Raw genomic sequence first — 19,975 nt, forward strand, 5'->3', positions numbered from 1 at the left:
CGAGCTGCTTGACCACCAGACCTTCCGCCCCTGGAGGCCCCAGTAGCTCTCTTTTTACACCAGATTGATGATGCGCGTTCCCTACTCGATACGAAAGCCGCCGTAGTGGCAGAGTGGACTATGTGACGTCTCATTTAAGCTTCTACTGGAGAAGGCTCTGTATCCAGGTGCGGATGATCATTGACACCAGCCAGGTCTTTGCAGGTGCTGGGCCGAGGGACACTGGCTTTGCTTGTTTAAGTGGTTCCAGCCTCTCAATTGTGGAATGAGAGTCTCATTCTTTTTTCTAATAGTTTTATTGTTATAAAATTCACATATCATCTGCTTCCACAGTTAAGTTACTTTTAACAAGAGTGGTGTCTACATCATCACAGTCAGTTCTAGGGCTCCTTTCCCCATTCTTCTTTTGTTTTCTTCAAGTCTGGATTACACAAGACCTCAAAAAATTGGTTTCAAGACTCATATTTGTTTCCCTCCATGGAAGTCTTTAGTAAAAGGTGAAAGATTTATACGATTTGAAGAGAAACCAGAGTATTCCCCATTATTCTTGATTTCTTCCCCCAAGCCCCGCAACTACATCTGCCCCGTCTGCGCTTCATAAACTGGGACACATATCGAAACAATAAAAACAAAACAGGAAAAGAAGGGGAGAAAGTAAAGACCGTTGCCAATATTAAAATAAGCCAGAGAGAACACTTCTGTCCAGGACCAAGTGAGAAATATTTAAACCGAGAGCAAATTAAGAATGAGTCAAGAGGGCTGTCCTCTGAGCAGGTATCACATTCTGTCGTCCCCCACAGTCAAGTTCACAGTAATCTCGGATAGTAAGGTTGTTCAAGTAGTGCCTCAACTGTGGCCGAGGGGCGCTGCCAGGGGCCTAATCCAAAGAGAGATCCTGAAGATGAATTTGGGACTCCCACCGGCTGCCGAGCTTTCTACAAATTGGGGGTTCACAATTAAAGCTCTGACACCTAGCCCTTCATCATATTTGCATTTTGTTGGTTGTCACCTGTGGATCACAGAGGCGGTCTCTTTGGAGCTGGGGGGCCGTGTCCGCCCTCCACTTTATGTTGGGTTACTTTCCAAGTGGGAGCTCACAGCAATGGCGCTTGCTCCGGCAAGGCCAACAGGACAGATCGTTATGTAATCCAATCCTGCTTGGCTAATCAGACACCCCACCCGCTGCGCTGCGTCCTGCTGGTGAGCTGCGATACTCCGAGGAAGGGAGGACAGAATGGCCACAGACCAAGGTGAAGCTCACAGCGAGCACCTCGTGTAGTCTTGGGACCCCCTCCTGCATCTCTAGGTCTGGATGCCCATTGCAGTGGCTACGCAGAACTCAGACAAAAGCCATGATTTGAAGGTTTGTTAAGGAAGCTTAACAAGTTGTAGGGCCCGTAGAAACGCTCAGGGTTGAGTTGTCTCAGGACACGTGACAAAATGTCTAGCGTGCTAATAAATGCCTTGCGATAAACCTGAACCAGAAGGCATCCAGCTTACGCTTTGTGGGCCAGCAAACCCGGCTGGCTGAAGTAGCCAGGGCCACCTCATTCCAGTACATGTCAGCCCCAAGGCAACTAGCTGTACTTTGAGCAAGCCTGACTTCCTGAGTTAAGTGGCCAGGGTACCCTCCGAAAGCACTCCTTTTGTTCTGGGGGCCTGGCACTTACTCTGTTTCACGCTCTAGCTCTTAGTTCTGGGCTGCCCCTCTGGATCCATGAAGTTCATTGCACAGGGATCGCAGGGCCAGGGGGTGCACTCCATTTGAGGCTCTTGCTGGTAAGGAGATCCCCTCCTTGAGCTTCTTAGAGGGCTCAGTTTATACACAGCGGGATGCCACTCCAGAGAATCCTGCTCACAATTCCTCCCAGGCATCCATATCTTCTCCCACCTTTTCTTAACAGACCCATGCAGGCCTAGGGTGCTTGGTAGGAGTTCAAAGAGGAAGAGTCACATGAAATCATTTCCTGCCCCTGCGTACCTTAGAGCTTGTCTTCCCCAGCAAGTAAACTAGAACATTTGATAGGAATACCCGCATGACCAATGCATACATACCAGAAATAGAACCCTTGCAGTGGGTTGATCCCAACTCGTGGATCTGTGCTCCATCGGGCTGCAGATTGCTAGGCCTTTTCTCTCCAGGTGCCTTTGAGAAGGTTTAAACCATCAATCTTTCAATTCGTAGTCAAGCACTTAACTATTTGCCCACCTAGGAACAGGAGAGGGAATGGCCACTTTAGCCAGAGCCATAAGGGATTTCTTCTCTGAACTAAACGCCAATGGGGAATGTTCAGGCATGTCAGGGTGTCTGCAGCCAAGAGCACAGCAACATAGCAACCCCGAGGCTAGAAGGAGTTGGATGTGTATTAGGACTAAATGAATCCAGTGTGACTGGTCTGGTGAGGAAGGTAGGGGTCCGTCATGCAGGACCTCACCAAGAAGGAAGTTTATGCCCCAAACCGAAGGAGAGTGACATGATCCGACTTAAATATTTCAAGATCACTCTGTGGATATCAGTCCGGAACAAAGTGTAGCAGAAGCGCCAAGGCCAGCTAGGAGATCTGAAGTCCAGAGCAGAAAATGACCTTTGGAGAGTGGAGGCTGGAAGCAATGGAGATCTTTACGTGGAGAGCCAGCAGAATTTGGTGACTGAATGAACTTGGCTAGTGGAAGGGAGACAAGGATGCCATCTAGATTTCTGGGTTGAGGCAGTGGGCAGACAATGACATTAAAAAAATTTTTTTTTGAGATGTGGAATGTAAAACTTCAAAACCTACTTCATTTTACTAGGTCAGACACCTTGTTGATACCAAGAACATGTGCTGAGCAGGCAGTTGGCTCAGAGGGTAGGTCTGGGCTGGCGTACTGAGTCGGACACTGGCCCTACCCCTAAAATGCATGCCTTTCTAAGAGCCGTAGGATGTGACTATTGGGAAACAAGGCTATTGCAGATGTAATTAGATGTGGCCATACCGAAGTGGGGTGAGCTCTTATTGAATATGAGTGGTATCTTTGTGATGAAAGGAGAAGAGCACAGACAGACAGGACAGACAGATGTGAAGGTGGGAGGTTCCCCAGAGACTGGAATTATGTCTCCACAAGCCAAGGAAGATGTGGATGCTTGAGCAGTTGGAAGAGGCAAGGAAAGATTCTCCTGAAGAGAACTTGAAAGGACCATAGCCCCTAATTTTGGACTTCTAGCCTCCAAAACTATGAGAAGACATTTCTGTGGATTTAAGCCACCACTTTGCAGTGATTAATTACAGCAACCATAAGAAACCATAATACCACTAGGGGATACAAGATGTGCCAATGTTTCCACCGCAGGTTCCCAAATTTATCAACCATATCACATCCTTGCCAGAAAAAGCTACTCAGCGCTCCACTGGCAATAAACTTGTGTACTGTAGCCCACAACCCAGGATAAAATATAGGTATCTGTTTTTGAAATACCTCCTGGATAGTTCATCACCCCCAGGGGGACATCGGACAGACCCTTTTGGAAATACTGGGTTGGGAACTTTGACAGCTTTTTGACCGAATGCTTGGAAATTGTTGGACAATATATTTTCAATTACATAAGCACCCTTGCTTCAAACTCTGCAAAGGGCATCCTCGTTGCTCTTAGAAATGCTAGCTCTTTCCTCTGAGAGAACACCCCATCACAAATGGTGCCTGGCTGCTGCTCATTTTGCATACTCCAGGAACCTGAATTTTATAGGAGAAACTGGGTTTCAGAGCTTAAATGAGAACCATGACCTCAAAATCAAGTCTTTACATGTAAGCAATGGGAGCACCCTCAGATCTTTGTTCTGTCCTGGGTCTAAGAACTTTGCTGATCAAATGAAGTTAAAAAAAGCACAGAATCCTAGCAACACAATACTTGGCACAGAATAAGCTTGTTAAGAATAGTTGTCAATTAGCTGCTTAAGCGACCGTTTTGAACTGAGTGACACTACAGTCTTCATTTGTTTGGAACAAAAGAGAAACTGAAGTACCAGCGAAGAAACTAGAATACAGAACGAATTGTCCCCTCTCTTCGTGACCAGATGTAGATGGTTCCCAACTAAAAATAAAAATCCATCTTGGTCTGAAGTCAGACACACCTTGTTGCTGCCAAGGGATGCGCCAAATAGGCAGTTGGCTCAGAGGGTAAGCCTGGGCTGATGTGCTTGGTTGAATAGGGGCCCTCATCCCAAAATTCATGTCTGTCTTAGAACTTTATAAGGTGACTTTTGGGGAATAAGGTCATTGCAGAGTTAATTAAGGATGACACCTAAGTGTTCTAATGAGGGCCCAATAGATGAATCCTGATAAAAAGAAGAAAATTGGGGCAAAGAACTTCAAATTCTTCAACACCCCAGACTCACGGCCCAATTGAGGCTGGCGGAATCTCTGAGATCATCATCATCCTGAGTCGTAGTTCAGCCTTGGAGTTGAAACTACCCTGTGATGTCATCTTTAAACTCATTAACCGTTCAGCTAAATAAAGTAATTGTATGAGATGTGGGCGAAGTGCCAATAAAATGGTTTAAAAGAAGAAAATAAAAATGTTATCCTTGACTATTATTATTAGTATATATGAGTCAGCAGCTATTTTGAAGCCTAGAGGATAGCTAAGAAGGCTGTGGGGCAGGGAGTCAAAGCAGAAGAAAAACACAAAAGAGCAGAAAGCAGGAGAACGTTGACACTGCGCAAACAGAAAAGGAAAGGTTCTTGTTAAACCCAAGTCTGGAGGACAGTGAGGACTCTTGGCTTTAAAAAGACCTTTTAGCCTGCTGTAAGAAATACCACACGTGCATGGTTCAAAGAAACATGGGTCTATTTTGTCACACTGCAGAAAACTCGAAGGTAACACTTGAAGGTCCCACTAGGAGGAGGTTCTCCCTCTTTGCTGACTGGGGGGTGGGGGTGAAGGTGGGGTCTGTCTCAACTTCTCACCTCAGCACTCCTCAGCTCCTTGGTGACCTCCCATGGTGTTTTTCTCTTCCCCACTTATGCTTGCTTCTCTGTCCCTAACCTGCTTTTTAAAAGATGCTTCATTAAAGAGAGCGCCTACACGGTATGACCTCATCAATTTAACAAAGACGACCCTATTGGGGTTACATCTACAGATATGTAATTGTGTTCCCTTAAGTGAATTCACAGTGAACCTAAATGACAACACAAATTGCCCCACAGGGTGCTCTAGGCTATAATCTTTACCCGAACAGGCTGCCAGGTAATTTCTCCTGCAGAGAGGTTTCAATCCGTTGGCCTTTTGGCTAGCACCCAAGTGCTTGATCGTTGTGCTACCATACCTTATCCACAGGTACAGGGGTCAGGCTCCCAGTATCTGTTTCAGGGTTTAGCAGTTACATAATCTGTCAACTTGAGCGAAGGGGTGGAGTCTAGCCTGTCAATCAGGTCATAGCCAATGATGTCTCTGTATAGGCATGGCCTTCTGAGGATTCTGGGAACTCCTGTCTTCCTCCTTGGAGGCAGGACACACAGTCTCTCTGTTTCACCTTCCTGTTGACAAGCCACATGGAGCTATGCTGATGGAGCCAGATCCCTGGAGCTGGAGGAGCCACATGGAGACCCACGCCAATGCTGAGATGCTTCTACTGTCACTGGAGCCAAAAGACTCTACCCCACTGGCCTATGATCTTCCTGCATTCAGCATCATTGCATGTGCTGTGTGAATCTAAAGAGGAATTTATGGTTTAGTATCAGACATAAGGGTTAATATTGGACTTATGGATTTGATCTGGACTGGATTGGGGTGTTTTCTTAATATAGAATTACCCTTTGATATAAAGCTCTTTTATATATATATATATATATATATATATATATATATATATATATATATATATATATATATATATATATATCCAGACTAACACAGAGGGAAACCCAATTTAATTCACAACTGTGGATCATTTGGAAAAATAATATTTGAAAGAAAATAACCTATCGCAATTATGCAGGGGTCTCTTCAGGAAAAGGCCTACACAAGACCATTCACTAAGTCTGTCGTAATTCCTCCCTTTGGGTTGCCAACAATCCAGAGTGAGCCAGGGAACTGCCTCCTGTTGTCCAGCAGGCCCAATGAAGTGGAAGTTCTCCTGGAGAAGGTTGCCAAGTAGATTTTACCCAAATGCCTTTGTGCCTGATGAGAAAGAGCCTTCTTGTCTTCATAGACACCTTTATGGGAATGGATTGAAGCGTTCTCTACACTGAGAGAAAAGGCCCAAGAGGTCTCTTAACTTTCATGACAAGAGTGAATCCCCAAATTCAGTCTGTAGACTGATAACGGTCCTACATTTATCTGCCATGTTAGCCAGCATGCCAACCAAGCCTTGGGTATCACATGGCACCTCCACACTGCTGGACGATCCTAATCCTTTGGCAAAGTTGAAAGGATCAACCAACCCTTAAGCATACTCCTGAAAAATTGTGCCAAGACACATATTTTTCCTGAATGACTTCGTCTTACTGAAGATGAGGAACAGTGCCACTGGCCAGTTCACACGAACCCCCTTTGAATCCTGGTACGGTAGTCCCTTCTTGCTACTCTGTCATTTGAAGAAGAAAGTTAGCAAATGGTTAAGTTTTGCATGTTCTGAGCCCACATCAGAAACAGCCACTGGAAATCGGGCCACAGACCTCCCTGGTCCTGCCTTTGTATGAACCAGGAACCCAAGTCCACATCCCAACTAACCCTGATGTGGAAGGTGCCCGGTCCTGTTTTACTTTTCACTCCACAACAGTGAAAGCACCTGGAATGCCCAGCTGGATCCATGGTTCTCCATCAAGCCTTACGTATCCACAGATACCAGCAGTCCAGAGGAAGAGGTCCTGTATCACAAAGTACTGTGGTCCAGGCCGGTCAACCACTTTTGTCCCTGATGGACTTTCCCAAAAAAGAAAAGTTTTCCTCCCACAACTACGTAGAACCTTTGTCTACACCTTTGTCTCCCCCTTTCTAGTTTAGAAGGTGTTCCCTTGAATAAGACCGAGTGCCCTTTCTTCTGTCGATACTAGGAATTGTCCTTAGTGTGAGCTTTGGCTTTTGTCTAACGAAGTTTCTTTCCTCCTGCCTAGCTGCAGTCAAGCTCCAAAGTAGCCAGGAAAACTGGACACCATACTCAAAGCAGCAGCTCTGGCTCCCAAAGAACCATTGAGTAACTTCAACCTCTTTGACCCTACTGGGTAATCATGCTGACTCCGGTGATGAGCCACCCCTCCCCTGAACAGATAGTAAGAGAATGGGACAAAAATGCTTCAGCGTCCTGGCTCATCAGGAAGTAGTTCCAGAAAGATCACGAGCCCAATTCTCAAAATGAAGTTTGGTCTCAATCTCTTGAGTGGGGAGATAGTAGTTAGGGAGATCGTTTAGAGCCACAGGACAGGGACAGGGGAAAGGGACCCAATAATGGGAATATGAAATTGACCAACAAACAACCTCAATGTAGCTGGACTGATCACATCTAGGCATTGACAGTAACACAACACCAAAGAAGCTAGCACGTGCTTAGAAAGCAGCATCAACGGGTGGAATTAAAACAGAAGAAAGAGGGCTATAAGGGGAAACCCATCAGGTACAGGGTTCTTTCCATACTTTTCCAATCTCTATGCTGAACAAATAAAGAAGCTGGATTATATGCAGAAGCATGCAGCATCTGCACTGGAGGAAGGCTTGTTAACAACCTGTGACATGCAGAAGACATAACCTTGCTTGCTGAAAGTGAGGAGGACTTGAAGCACTTGCTGATGAAGATCAAGGACTGCAGTCCTCAGTGTGGGTTGAGACTCAATGTCAAGAAAACCCCAATCCTCACAATGGGACCAGTAGGTGACATCATGAGAAATGGAGAAAGGGTTGAAGTGTCAGATATTTCATCTTGCTTGGATCCTCAATCTATGCCCATGGAAGCAGTAGTCGAGAGATCAAATGATACATCGCATAAGGTAAATACGCTGCACAAGATCTCTTTAAAATGTTGGGAAACTAGAATGTTACTTTGAGAACTAAACTGGGTCTCACCCAAGTCTTGGTATTTTCCATTGCCTCATATGCATGTGAAGGTTGGACATTGAATAAGGAAGACTGAAGAAGAACTGATGTATTTGAAGTATGTTGCCGGCAAGGAATATTGAAAGTCCCATGGACTGCTGAAAGAACAAACATCTGTCTTGGAGAGGCAAGGCTGGGGAGACTTTATCTCATGGACTTTAGACATATTATCAGCAGAGACCATATGGTTGGTACAGTAGAAGGGCAAGGACAAAGTAGGAGATCCTTGTGGCAGTTACAAGAATCAACAGGGCAGGAAGGGTGTCACTGTACTGAGTGGTGTGATTGATCCTGACTACCAAGGAGAAATTGGACTGGTGCTACATAATGTAGGTAAAGAAGACTATGTCTGGAATCCAGGAGATCCCGTAGGCCGTCTCTTAGTACTATCGTGCCCTATGGTTAAAGTAAATGGTAAACTACAGCAACCCAATCCTGACAGGACATCTAGTGGCCCAGAGCCCTCAGGAATGAAGGTCTGAGCCACCCCACCAGGCAGAGAACCATGGCCAGCTGAGGTGATGGCCGAGGGAAAAGGCAATACCAAATGGGGAGTAGAAGAAGGTAGTTCTATCTATCAGTTATGACCACGTGATTAATTGCAAAAACAAGGTTTGTGATAGTTAGTCTGGGTACTTTAGAGAAACAAACCCACAGAAACTCATCTATAAGAGAGAATTTTATATGAAGGTTAAGTGCCTATCAAAAAAGCATCCCAACCCAGTGCTGCCCAAGCCCACAGGTCCAACATCAGCCCGCGACAGTTCATTGTGCCAGCCTGGCCGATAAACACAAGTAGGATTAACTGAAGGGCAGAGGGATAAATGGCTCGGTGAGCCTTGCCTTGCTTATTCTGTGCCTCAGTTTAAAGGGGTACACTACCTGTGGGATGCCTAGCCTGTGGACTGTGTTGCTGTAAGTTGAAGTCCCCTTAAGCCCACACAATTGGAATGTTCATCTCTGGAGCTGGGAACCGACAGTTGCTGACAGTTGGGGACCTGTCTTGCTGTTTGCTGCCTGGATATATATAGCCCAGCTCTCTCTACAGAAGGGGACTGGCAACTGGCGGCTCTCAAGCCTTAAAGGACTGCTAGTGTCTCACTGCTTTATAATTTAACTGTTAATTTCTTATATTATCTATCTGTATATAATTTAATGGTTCATTTCTTGTATTATATATCTATCTTTATAAATATATTTATTTATAATTACTAGCAATCTGGTTTGTCTCTCTAGAGAATCCTGTCCAACACAAGCCCATATGTCCGACACCAATCCACAAAGTCCTTCTCCACCTCACAAAAGCCACACTATGAAACCGACTGCAGGAGGAAAGCCGAATCAGTGAATGCGTAAGCATCTCAGCACTGGCAGAGGTCTCCACACAGCTGCTCCAGCACCCAGGGCTGCATTGGGATAGGTCCATGTGGCTTCTCCTTGGGGATGTTTTGCAGGAAGTGAGCATTGCCAGCTGAAGCAGGGAACTGGCTAAGACAGGTGCACCCTGATACAACCATCAGAAAGCAAGAGACCTGAGAACTACAAAGGTGAGGCTCACCAAGCCATTTATCCCTCTGCCCTGCAATTAACCCCACATGTGTTTATCGGCCAGCTTGGCACAATAAACCAACTACCTCAGTGATTGTCAGCATTTCTTTATATGTTCTTATTGAATATCTTGCCTTTGTTCATGTACCATGTACCAGATACAATCAGATTCAGTGTGTTTTCATTTATATGTTAATACTAGGTGCTTTTCCTGTTAATGTCTGGAAATTACATATGGCTAAAGAGTTGTGTGAAAGTGTCCAGTTGACAAGGGGTGGTCTGTGGCAGTTACATAATCTTGTCTAGCCTGTCAATCAGGTCATAGCCAATGACACCTCGGTATGAGCATGGTCTTCTGAGGATTCTGGGAACTCCTGTATTCCTGCCTGGAGGTGGGAAATTCTGCTTCGTCTTCCTGCTGACAAGCCAGATGTACTATGTTGATGGAGCCAGAATCCTGGGACTGGAGGAGTCATGTGGAGACCCACACCAGTGCTGAAATGCTTCCACTGGATCCACAAGACTTTCCACTCACTGGTCTTTGATCTTTCCTCCTGCATTTGGAGCCATTGCATGTATTACATGAGTTTGAAGAAGAATTTATAGACTGGTAATGGGCATATGGACTTACATTGGATTTATGGACTTAACTTGTATGTCTTCTTAATGTACAATTGCTCTTTTATATAAAATTCTCTCTCACACACACATATGAGTCTCCCTGGGTTTGTTTCTCTAGTCAACCCAAACTGACACAACCCTCGACATGATGGACTGACACAGTGGCTGTAACAATGGACTCCAACACAACATTTGTGAGGATGGTGCAGGGCCGGGTGATCTTTGGTCCTGTTGGGCGTGGACTTGCTATGAGTCGGAACAGACTCGATAGCACCTAACAACACAACCAGACAGTCTGGACACTCAGACCTCTTTCCTGAGCTGCCCATTTGAACCTCTGTCAAGTGTACTGAAACCTTCCTATGTTTTGCTGAACCTCCAAGTTTTCACTTCCAAGAAATATTCCTTATGCTTTGCTGCATGCTGTGTCTCCTGGCCAAATTCTTTCTCCCCGAAAGACTAAGAACTCAAATGAATGAATGAGAACTCAGAATTAGAACTATCCCAAGACCCATCAGCAACATAAACGCATAGACTGATCACAAAACTGGCCACATGAAAATGCATGAAACACACACTGATATTGCAAATGATAGTACATCTTCTGACTCCACATAAACAATGCAGATCTTCCCATATTCTGACCTCGCGTTCACACTGAATTCACACACTGGTCACACATTCTCACATAATGTTAATCCCCATTCTGAGACCAACGAGGTAGGAAATTCCACTTCTTATGTGGAACATGAGTGACAAGTCTCCCATCCTCATAACTCTCTTGTCTTCAGATGCAAATGAGCAAGATGTGCCGTCAAGGCTCCTTTATCTTGCTTTTGCCTTAAATAATTTTCTGGGAATCGGCCCTGACCAGAGAGTGCAAGTCAGGAGAGACACAGTGAGGTCAAGCAAAAGCCAGAGATAAGAACTGAATGTACCTTGATGGCACACACAGCGTCATGTTGGATTAACATAGGAAGAGCCCTCTTGGAAAACCGGAGGAACCTCCTGTGTCCTTTCCCTTCATAAAAACGTATGGTAGCTCCCGCCCAATTCAGGAATCTGTATTACTCCCCACCAGTCTTTTATTGAGGAGGCAGTGTGTTGGAATTCCACATGGCCCCGCTGGTGTCCTGGTTTCGTGCTGCGCTGCGAACTGCAAGGGCAGCAGTTTGAAGGCCTCAGCCCTTCTTCAGGAGAACGATGAGGCTTTCGACTCCTGTAAAGTGTTACAGGCGCAGCTCTACCTTGTCCTATAGGGTTGCAATGAATCAAAATCGACTCAGGGGCAGTGAGTGCATGTAGTTGAGGTTATTCTTAACTAAAGTACAAAGCAGTGAGCTCCTTGGGCTCAGTAATGAGTCTAAACATTGAAAACACAACAGACACACCCATTTGTCCCTTCTCCAGATCCCACATGCCCATTCTGGTGGGGAGATTTTATATCAACCTGATGGTACCTATGTGAAGGGAAGGATGGGGTCCCACCGGTCAATCAGGTGTTAACCTGGGGAGCCCCCTGTGGGCCCTTGACCCTGGGAGCTATGGACACCCCACCATGTTCCCATGTACCTTGGATCCACCAGCCTATGACTTCTCTGTTTTCATTTCACCTTTCTGCTTTGTCTGCCAGCAGTCATGGGAGTCTGAAGAGGTCTCCTGCTAGCACGGGACCCATGGACACACGCCGAGGGGCTGGAAAGAATTCTAACCATCTTGAATTGATGCCAACATTTTAGCTTCCTGAGGGGAAGAAACAGAGGTGCATATGCATCCACAGGGAGGATGCCTCTTGAACGTGTCATTATAATAACTATTGTCCACGAGGTGTGTAGTGAAGAAATGGAAAATCCAGGGTGTGTGAACCACTCTCCTCTCAGTCCTTCTGTCTCCAAGCAGCCCCTCCTTTCAAGACCCAACTCAAGGTTTAATGTTCCAGGAAACCAGGCCTCCCTCATGCACACTGGTCTCTACACATACAGTCTTCATGGAGCAGGTGTGGGGACCACGTTAAAAAAATGCTTTGATTTCCTTAATCTGTCCCTGAAACTACTCCCAATCCCTGAGTGGCTGGGAGAAGAAGTCAGGCAAGTAGTTTCTAAAGTCTAGAAATGCTACAAACCGTGAGGAGACCGGTCCTCTTGTTTGACTCAGTTCTTTCTTATGCTGCCCTTCTCTTCCTGTATCCCCCACACCCCTCTCTTCCTACCGGCTCTCTGCACAGGCGGGCATGGGGTCTTTCCTTTCAGATGAGCAGAGCCTTAGATACTTGCTGCTGAAAGTATTTACAAGAACTAGAAACAGTGAGAAGACCACATCTAGAGCAGTGGCTCTAGGCCTGGAGGGATTTGGTACCTCCTCCCCCACCCCCACCCCACCCCTCCACAGCAGATTAGCCATGTTGGGTTGTTATAACTCGGTGGGAATGTGTGCTGCTGGCGTCCAGTGGATGGAGACCGGGGCTGTTGCCAAACATCGTAGAATGCACTGGACAGACCTCCGCAGCCAAGATGACCTGGCCTCAAGCATCAAAAATGTCCAAGCTGAGAACCCCCGATGAAAATAAATAACAAGAATTAAGAGCTCTATCAAGTAAAAAACAAATGTGTTGAGAATGACGATGGCAACAAATGTGCTTGACACAATGGCTGGAGGTATGGATTGTGATAAGAGTTGTACGAGCCCCCAATAAAATGATTAAATTAAAAAAGAATAAGCACTAGGCTAAGCAGTGGCTAAGTTGGTTTGAGATCAGCCAGGTCCACCTCAGATAAGTCAGTTCCCCTAGTGGCAGCAGGGATACACTTCCATTCTCTCAGTGTTCAAAGCTCTTTAGCATCAGTTACCAGTGGGCCTGAGAGATTATTTTATTCTCTCCCTTATTCCGTCTTCTTCAACTCAAAGAGGAAATTGGACCTATGGTCTCCAAATGAACCAGTGACAAGGCCACAAGAGGGAGTCCTGGTGGCACAGTGGTTCTCCATTAGGCTGCGATCTGCGTGGCTGGCAACTTGAAACCACCAGCAGCTCCACAGGACAAAGACTGGGCTTTCTGCTCCTGTAAACAGTTAGGCTGGGAACCCCGCAGGGGGTCGCTACGAGTCAGCACTGAGTCTGGTTTGGGAAGCCACAAGAATCCAGGCTGTGGGGCTCCCAGCTCAGAGCTATTCTCTGACCCACTGACGCCTTCTTTGTTCAACAGAACTGATAGTCAGGGTGAAACTTTATAAAGATAGACTATGGCAACCATACAATTGGGTGCCAGAAACCCAATCCCCATTTCAAAATCTTTTTTTTAAAAAATTAGCAGAGGATAAGCAGGGAAAAGGAATTAAAAGTGCTTCCTTGTTTTTTTCTTTTGTTCTTTTTTTTCTTTAATTTCTAAGCCAGTAGAGGGTGCTCCTACCCAGGCATTTGAAGCTAGTTCAGGTGAGCCCTGGAAGGCAGGCTAAACCTTTGATTCTCTTTAGAATTTGAGGACTTGTGTCTTATTCAAAGGCAGATTCTGATACACCAGGCCTGGGGAGAGGTCCAAGTTTCTGCATTGCTAACACATTCTCAGGGGAGGCCTCTTATCCACCATGCTTTCAATGAGCCATTGCCATCCTGTCAAATCCAACTCGTAGAGGAGAGAGTAGAATTGCCTCATAGCGTTTCCAAGATTGTAATCCTTGTGGAAGCAAGCTTCTACACCTTTCTTCCACCCGGCGGATGGTAAGCTTGAACTGCCGACCTTTCAGTTAGCAGCCAAGAACGTCAGCACTGTGCTCGCAGGGCTCCTAGAGCTTGAGCAGCGAGATCGCAGACGTCCTCTCAGACCCTCTCCCTCAGAGAACAACCCTGAGGCCCTGAGAGAAAGGACCGTGCACGGTACGTGCAGGGCCAAGGTTAGGCCTAGGTCGCCCGCATCTACTGCTCTCTTCAGGATCTCTTCTCGGCCCTTTGACTCTGGGACAGGTGACAGGAGAAGAACACAGGTGTGTGAGTGAGAAGCTTGTGTGGTCAGCTTTGGATAAAGGTTTTCTGTACAACGTTTTCAGCCCCATCACTACCCTAACAGAAACAGCACTGGCGTCTCAAAGCTGACTAGGCCAAGACACTGGTTTTGCCAGCCCATGAGAACGACCAAACACAGTAAGTTAATGAAAGGTCTCTTTGTTTCGTCCTATACAATTCTTGCTCTTAGGGGGCCAATTATAGTCATAGACTTCCTTCTGAGAACTAAAAGCGGAGACTGAATCCATTTGGATGCCTTTACCTATACAAAACAGAATACCCCCCTTTAAGAAAATAAGGACCTACAACAATATCTTACTAACCATGAAATCCAGAGGTAAGTGGTTGATTCGGGGAACACAATGAAGCCACCGAGGACTCAGGCTCCCTACGGTTTTGTCCAGCCATGTCTGAGCAGTCCGGTCCTTTGCTTGCTCCCGCACCACTTGCTGGCTGCCCATCTCCTGCCAGCGCCTCTTCTCGAGTCGGCTCTTTTCCATATTCGTTTGATTTTTAAAGTGCCTGTTTATCTGCACGCTCCCGCAGGAAGCACAGAACAGAGACATCATCGGCTAAAAGGGGAAAGTCCTTGGGGTGCCCCTCACGTGCCCACGTTTTCATGTGGCTCCCAAAGCGCTTGCATCGCCGTTGCAGATGGACGGGCTTTTCTTTGGCTGTGATACCGCAGCACAATGGCACCCAGCCCGTGGCGGATAGCCTTTGCACGGACACTCCAGTAGGACCCGTCCGCCTATAGCTTTGACGCAACAAAGCATGTTAGCTGCTGTGGTTTAAGTAGGACAGTTTCTCTAGTTGGCTATGAAAGAGCTCGATTCACAGTGCAGAAGCAGGAACAGACAACCCCATGACCAGCAAGGAAGAAGAGCCACCGGCAGAGCATCTGCAAGATCCCTGAGTGAAGTGAGGGTGGCTGCACCGAGATACATGAGAGGCGCAGCTGGCTCACCGGCCCACCGAACTAGGAAAGCCGAGGGCCTGCGGGAGGGAGGGTGGCTCGCGGAGTCGGTGACCTCTGGGCAGTGGTCAGTGCTAAGGGAGCTTTGTAATGCATGCTTGAGCAGGGCAGAGACTGACTGGATGAAAAACCGAGGGTCAGAGAGGTACGTGCCTATGGGCATGGCTGAGAAGAAGCGCTGTGGACAAGAGGATTGCATCCGTCATGTTTTCTTTGGGTCTGCTGTTAACTTCTCTAATAAACCCCGCACTCACGACTATTGCCCATGAGTTCTGAGTGACCATTGCAATGGCTTCTCAACTCCAGAAGACAGGGGGAGGCGCTATCAGAATGGGATCAGTGGAGGAGGTGCAGGCATGTCTGTCTGCCTCAGGAGAACTGGTCTTGGGCAGACATGGAGTTAGATCCTCCCCTTTCTGGAGCTGGAGGAGACCGACATGGTCCCCACACCAAGTCTGCACCATGTGACACAAGTCTATGCTCAGTTCCTTTAATGTCAGAACCACCCAGCAGAACATTTGAATCCCAGAGCCCTCTACCTCCTGGCTCCTGTATTGGGGTAATAACGGTCATTACCTGGTTCGATCGCAGATGCTGGATGAGGAGCTTCTTGGAATGGGAGCTTGCTTCCCTCACAGCCATGTTTTTCTCATTAGGGTGCCACCACAATACACAGTAGGGTGTGCACCTTCAAAGGTTGAGAACACATTTTTAATCAACTGCTACCATGCAACCATGCTACCATGGCAACAAGTGGGCCTCTAGTGGAGCTTCCCTCAAAGCCCTACGGTGCTCTTGTGGGAAACCCATCAGATGCAAGTCATGTCATAGACTTGAGGCCCAGCTTACCTGGTTCCTAACTCACACTGCTCTCAGGTTTAGAGGTTCTCCCACTATGCTTGAGGTGCTGTGACATCTGGAACAAGCTACTCTGGGGTGCAAGTTGCCCAAGTAGACGATGAGCATTTCTATTAAGATGTTTTTCACAGTGTTGGGAGCAACTCTTAGCCAGCAGGTATATTAGTTTTCTAATGTTGCTTTAACAAATCACCAAAATTGAGTAATTTAAAACAAAGTATCTGATGGGAGAAATGGGAAGCTGAGGTAAACCAGTTTTTCCCCTTAGGAAATTAAGTTGCTGGTTGAATTCATTAGTATGATATTAAATACCTCAGGTTGCCTTTTTCTATACTTTATGTGAGATCCCTGGTGACACATATGGTATACCAGCTTATTGAACACAAGGTTGGAGGTTTAAGTCCACCCAGAGGTACATTGGAAGAAAGGCCTGGCAATCCATGCTGGCAAATCAGCCATTGAGACAACAATGGCATATGCGTCTCTTCAGAACACAAATGGGATTACCATCACTTAGAGTTGACTTGATGGCAACTGGTTTGGTTCTGGTTGATAAAGAAAAGGCATCCAACTTGAAATATGTTTAGTACTTTAACATCTTCCTAAAAAAGATTTTTATATTACTCGCCTCCCTGACACTATCACTGAAGACAAAATGGGTGCATCAGCAACTGTGGTGAAGAGAGCTGATGGCATCTATTAAAATATATAGCATTTGGGATCTTAAAGGATTGTACTTAAACAAGTGACCATCTCTCATGGAAGCAACGAAGCCCACATGGAAGAAGCACACCAGCCTGTGTGATCATGAGATGTCAACAGGAAGAGGTATCAAGATAAGTTTAAAAACAAGCAATCAAATCAATGTGAAGGGACATGGATATAGTAGAGACCCAAAACCCACCTGTGAGGTAATTGGACAGTCCCTCTCAAAAGGGCCACATGGGATGATAAATCCAGGGTGTGGTATGACATTGATTAACCACATAACTATCCTCTAGTTCTTTAATATTTCCTCCCCGTACTATCATGGATTGTGTTTTTTCCTCATCAATCCTGTTAGATTTGTGTATGTTTATTTGTATATTTAAGATTGTTTGGAACATGAAAGCCTAAATAGATAACCTTTTAGAAACAGTAGCAGGAATAATGGTTCCCTGAGGGTACGGGAAGAGAAGGTGGGGGTGGGGGGTGTAGAACAGGGAGCTGATAGCATTGATGACTGTATAATACCAATCAATGGGATCAAACAACAGAATTGTATGTAATGATATTGAATTGTGTGAGATTAAAAAAACTATTATAGGGAAAAAAGGGGGTTCCTAGGGGGTGGGTTGGAGAGGAAGGGGATAAAGGGGAGCTGATATCAAGGAGTCCAGGAAGAAAATGTTTTGAAACGGATTATGGTAGCAACTTTACAATACTGCTTGATGTGATTGAACTATGGAATGTTGTATCTGTAAGAGCTCCCAATTAAAAAAAAGATTTCTACAATAGCTACTTAATAAGTCAAGCCTCCAACCTTTGAATAAGCTGGTATACCATAGGTGCCACCCACGGATCTCACATATAGGACATAGGAGAATACAAACAGTAGAACCCTGGGGGTGTAGTGGGTTACAAGTTGGCCTACTAACCACAAGGCCAGCAGTTTAAATCACCAGCTACTCCAAGGGAAGATGAGAATGTCTACTACCAATGGATTCGTCTGGGAAACCCACAGGGGCAGTTCTACTTGGCCCAATAGGGTGGCTAGGAGTCAGAATCGCCTTGCTGGCAGACCCTTTTAGATAATGGTGACATTTCTAACAGCTGGCAAAAAGTAACCAGTCCCATGGGAATTTGATAAGTTTCTGAGAGATTGTGATCACACCAAATAGGATATTTAGAAATATATTTTAATGCTTTGAAGGAAATGTGATCAGAATCACCATTTTTTGTATATATGCAAGACAGAGCACATTTGATCATATTGCTGAGTAGTCCATTTATTTCTCATTTTTATAAGACAAAAACTTTAAACCGAGAAGAGTTGTTTTTCTAATATAAACATACTTCTTGTAAGATCACTGAGCTAGGAATTTTATCACGTTAAAAATAACCAAATGTGTAAAAATGTTAAATGATGTGAATACCCACATGCTCACTTCCTAGGTTCCTCCATTACATTTCACTTTGCCTTATGACACATTAGCTTTCTACCCAGCCATCAATTCATCTTAAAATACACTTAGTACATTTATGTTTGAGCTGTTTTCAGGACTTAGGAAACTAAGTTTGCTGAAAGGAAAAGAAAAAACCACAAGCGTCTAACTGAAAGCATGCCTGTATTTATTTTCACATTCTAGCGAATACCTGTGTTAATAAAATGCTTTGGGCGGGGGTGCTACAGGGTGGGCATTTCATTAACAAAACAGATTTTACAGTCCCGGAGACCAGAAACTCCAAGTGGGTGGGGAGGATTGCACTCTTACTGAAGGGTCTGGGGTACTAGAACTACATTCCTCAGGGCCACTCAGCTGCCCGTTTCTCCTGATTCTAACCATCTTGGATTAGATTGCTTTTATCGGATTATCCAGGTGAGCCCCCCACCCACCCAAAAAACCCTAAATCAAACTCACTGCCAGTGAGTTGATGCTGACCCAATGGCCCTATAAGCAGCGGTTCTCAACCTGTGGGTCATGACCCCTTTCACAGGGGTTGTCCGAGTCATGATAGCCAAATGACGGCGATAAAGTAGCAACGAACATAATTTTATGGTTGGGGTCACATCATGAGGAATTGTATGAAAAGGTCGCATCATTAAGGCGGCTGAGAACCACTGCGCTAGAGGGATTACGAGGCTGTATAAATCCTTATAGCAGCAGACAAGCCCATCTTGCCACTGAAGAATAACTGGTGGGTATGAACTGCTAAATTTGATTAGTCCAGTGCTTACCATTAGGGCTTGATTCTGACAAAAATAGGACAGGCTTTATGGGAACAGACAGCCTCAGCTTTTTCCCCACGGAATGTCAGGTGGGTTTGAACTGCCAGCCTTGTGGCTAACAGCCCAACATGCCTAACTCAATGCCAAAAGGTGATCTTAACATGGAGTATCTTGAAAGGACCGTTGGTGGTATTGCAGGGTGATGCACTGAGCTGCCAACTGTCAGGTCAGCAGTTTAAACCCACCAGCTGCTCTGAAGTAGAGGCGCTTTCTGTTCCCATCAAAATTTACAGCGTCAGAAACCCCGTGGGGGTAGTTCTACCCTGTCCTATAGGGTGACTAAAAGTTGTAATCGACATTGAACTTGTAATAGAGTTGCTGTGAGTTGCAATCGACTCAATGGTAATGGAGGATATACTTATGAGCATAAACACCGGGGCAGGGAGGAGGGGGAAACGAGACGGAGACATGGTTTATTCACTATAAAAACCCACCCCACAAAACCCAAAAAGTCCTTTGTCATTGAGCAATTCTCTCGTATCAACCCTCTCTATAGGGGAGAGCTGCACTGCCTCCTAGGGCTTCCAGGCTGTAAAAATCTTTACAGGAGCAGATAGCATCCTTGTCCTAGGGAGGAGTTAACTTCCTAACAGTTGATCTTTCACTTAGCAGGCAAGCACTTAATCACTGTGCTACCAGGCTCTTGGAGGGGTCAGGGTCACCTAAAGGCACATTCCCTAAAGGGCTGAAGTCTGACTCACTGGCAATGCCAATGGCTTCAAGGGGATTTAAGGTAAAAAACTCAAACGGTTCCCATTGTTAGTTCCCACCCACAGGGACTCCCCATGCACCCCAGAGCTTTCTGGGCCATCATCTATATGGGGAGATCACCAGGTCTTTGAATAGGTTAGTTATACACAGGAAAGACATAAGACCAAAGACAGGAAGAAATTACATTACAAGCTACTTTTTATTTATGTTTACA

At 45.7% G+C, this 19,975-nt stretch overlaps 1 non-coding gene across 1 annotated transcript; it reads right to left on the reverse strand.

The window, feature by feature from the left end:
* Window positions 1–418: 418 nt before the first annotated feature.
* Window positions 419–535, reverse strand: LOC142423515 (U5 spliceosomal RNA). The gene has a single exon (XR_012779146.1). It is a non-coding gene; the product is annotated as a U5 spliceosomal RNA (small nuclear RNA).
* Between the last annotated feature and the right edge of the window lie 19,440 nt (window positions 536–19,975).

This window comes from Tenrec ecaudatus, chromosome 12, assembly GCF_050624435.1.
Source record: "Tenrec ecaudatus isolate mTenEca1 chromosome 12, mTenEca1.hap1, whole genome shotgun sequence".
Lineage (NCBI taxonomy): Eukaryota > Metazoa > Chordata > Mammalia > Afrosoricida > Tenrecidae > Tenrec > Tenrec ecaudatus.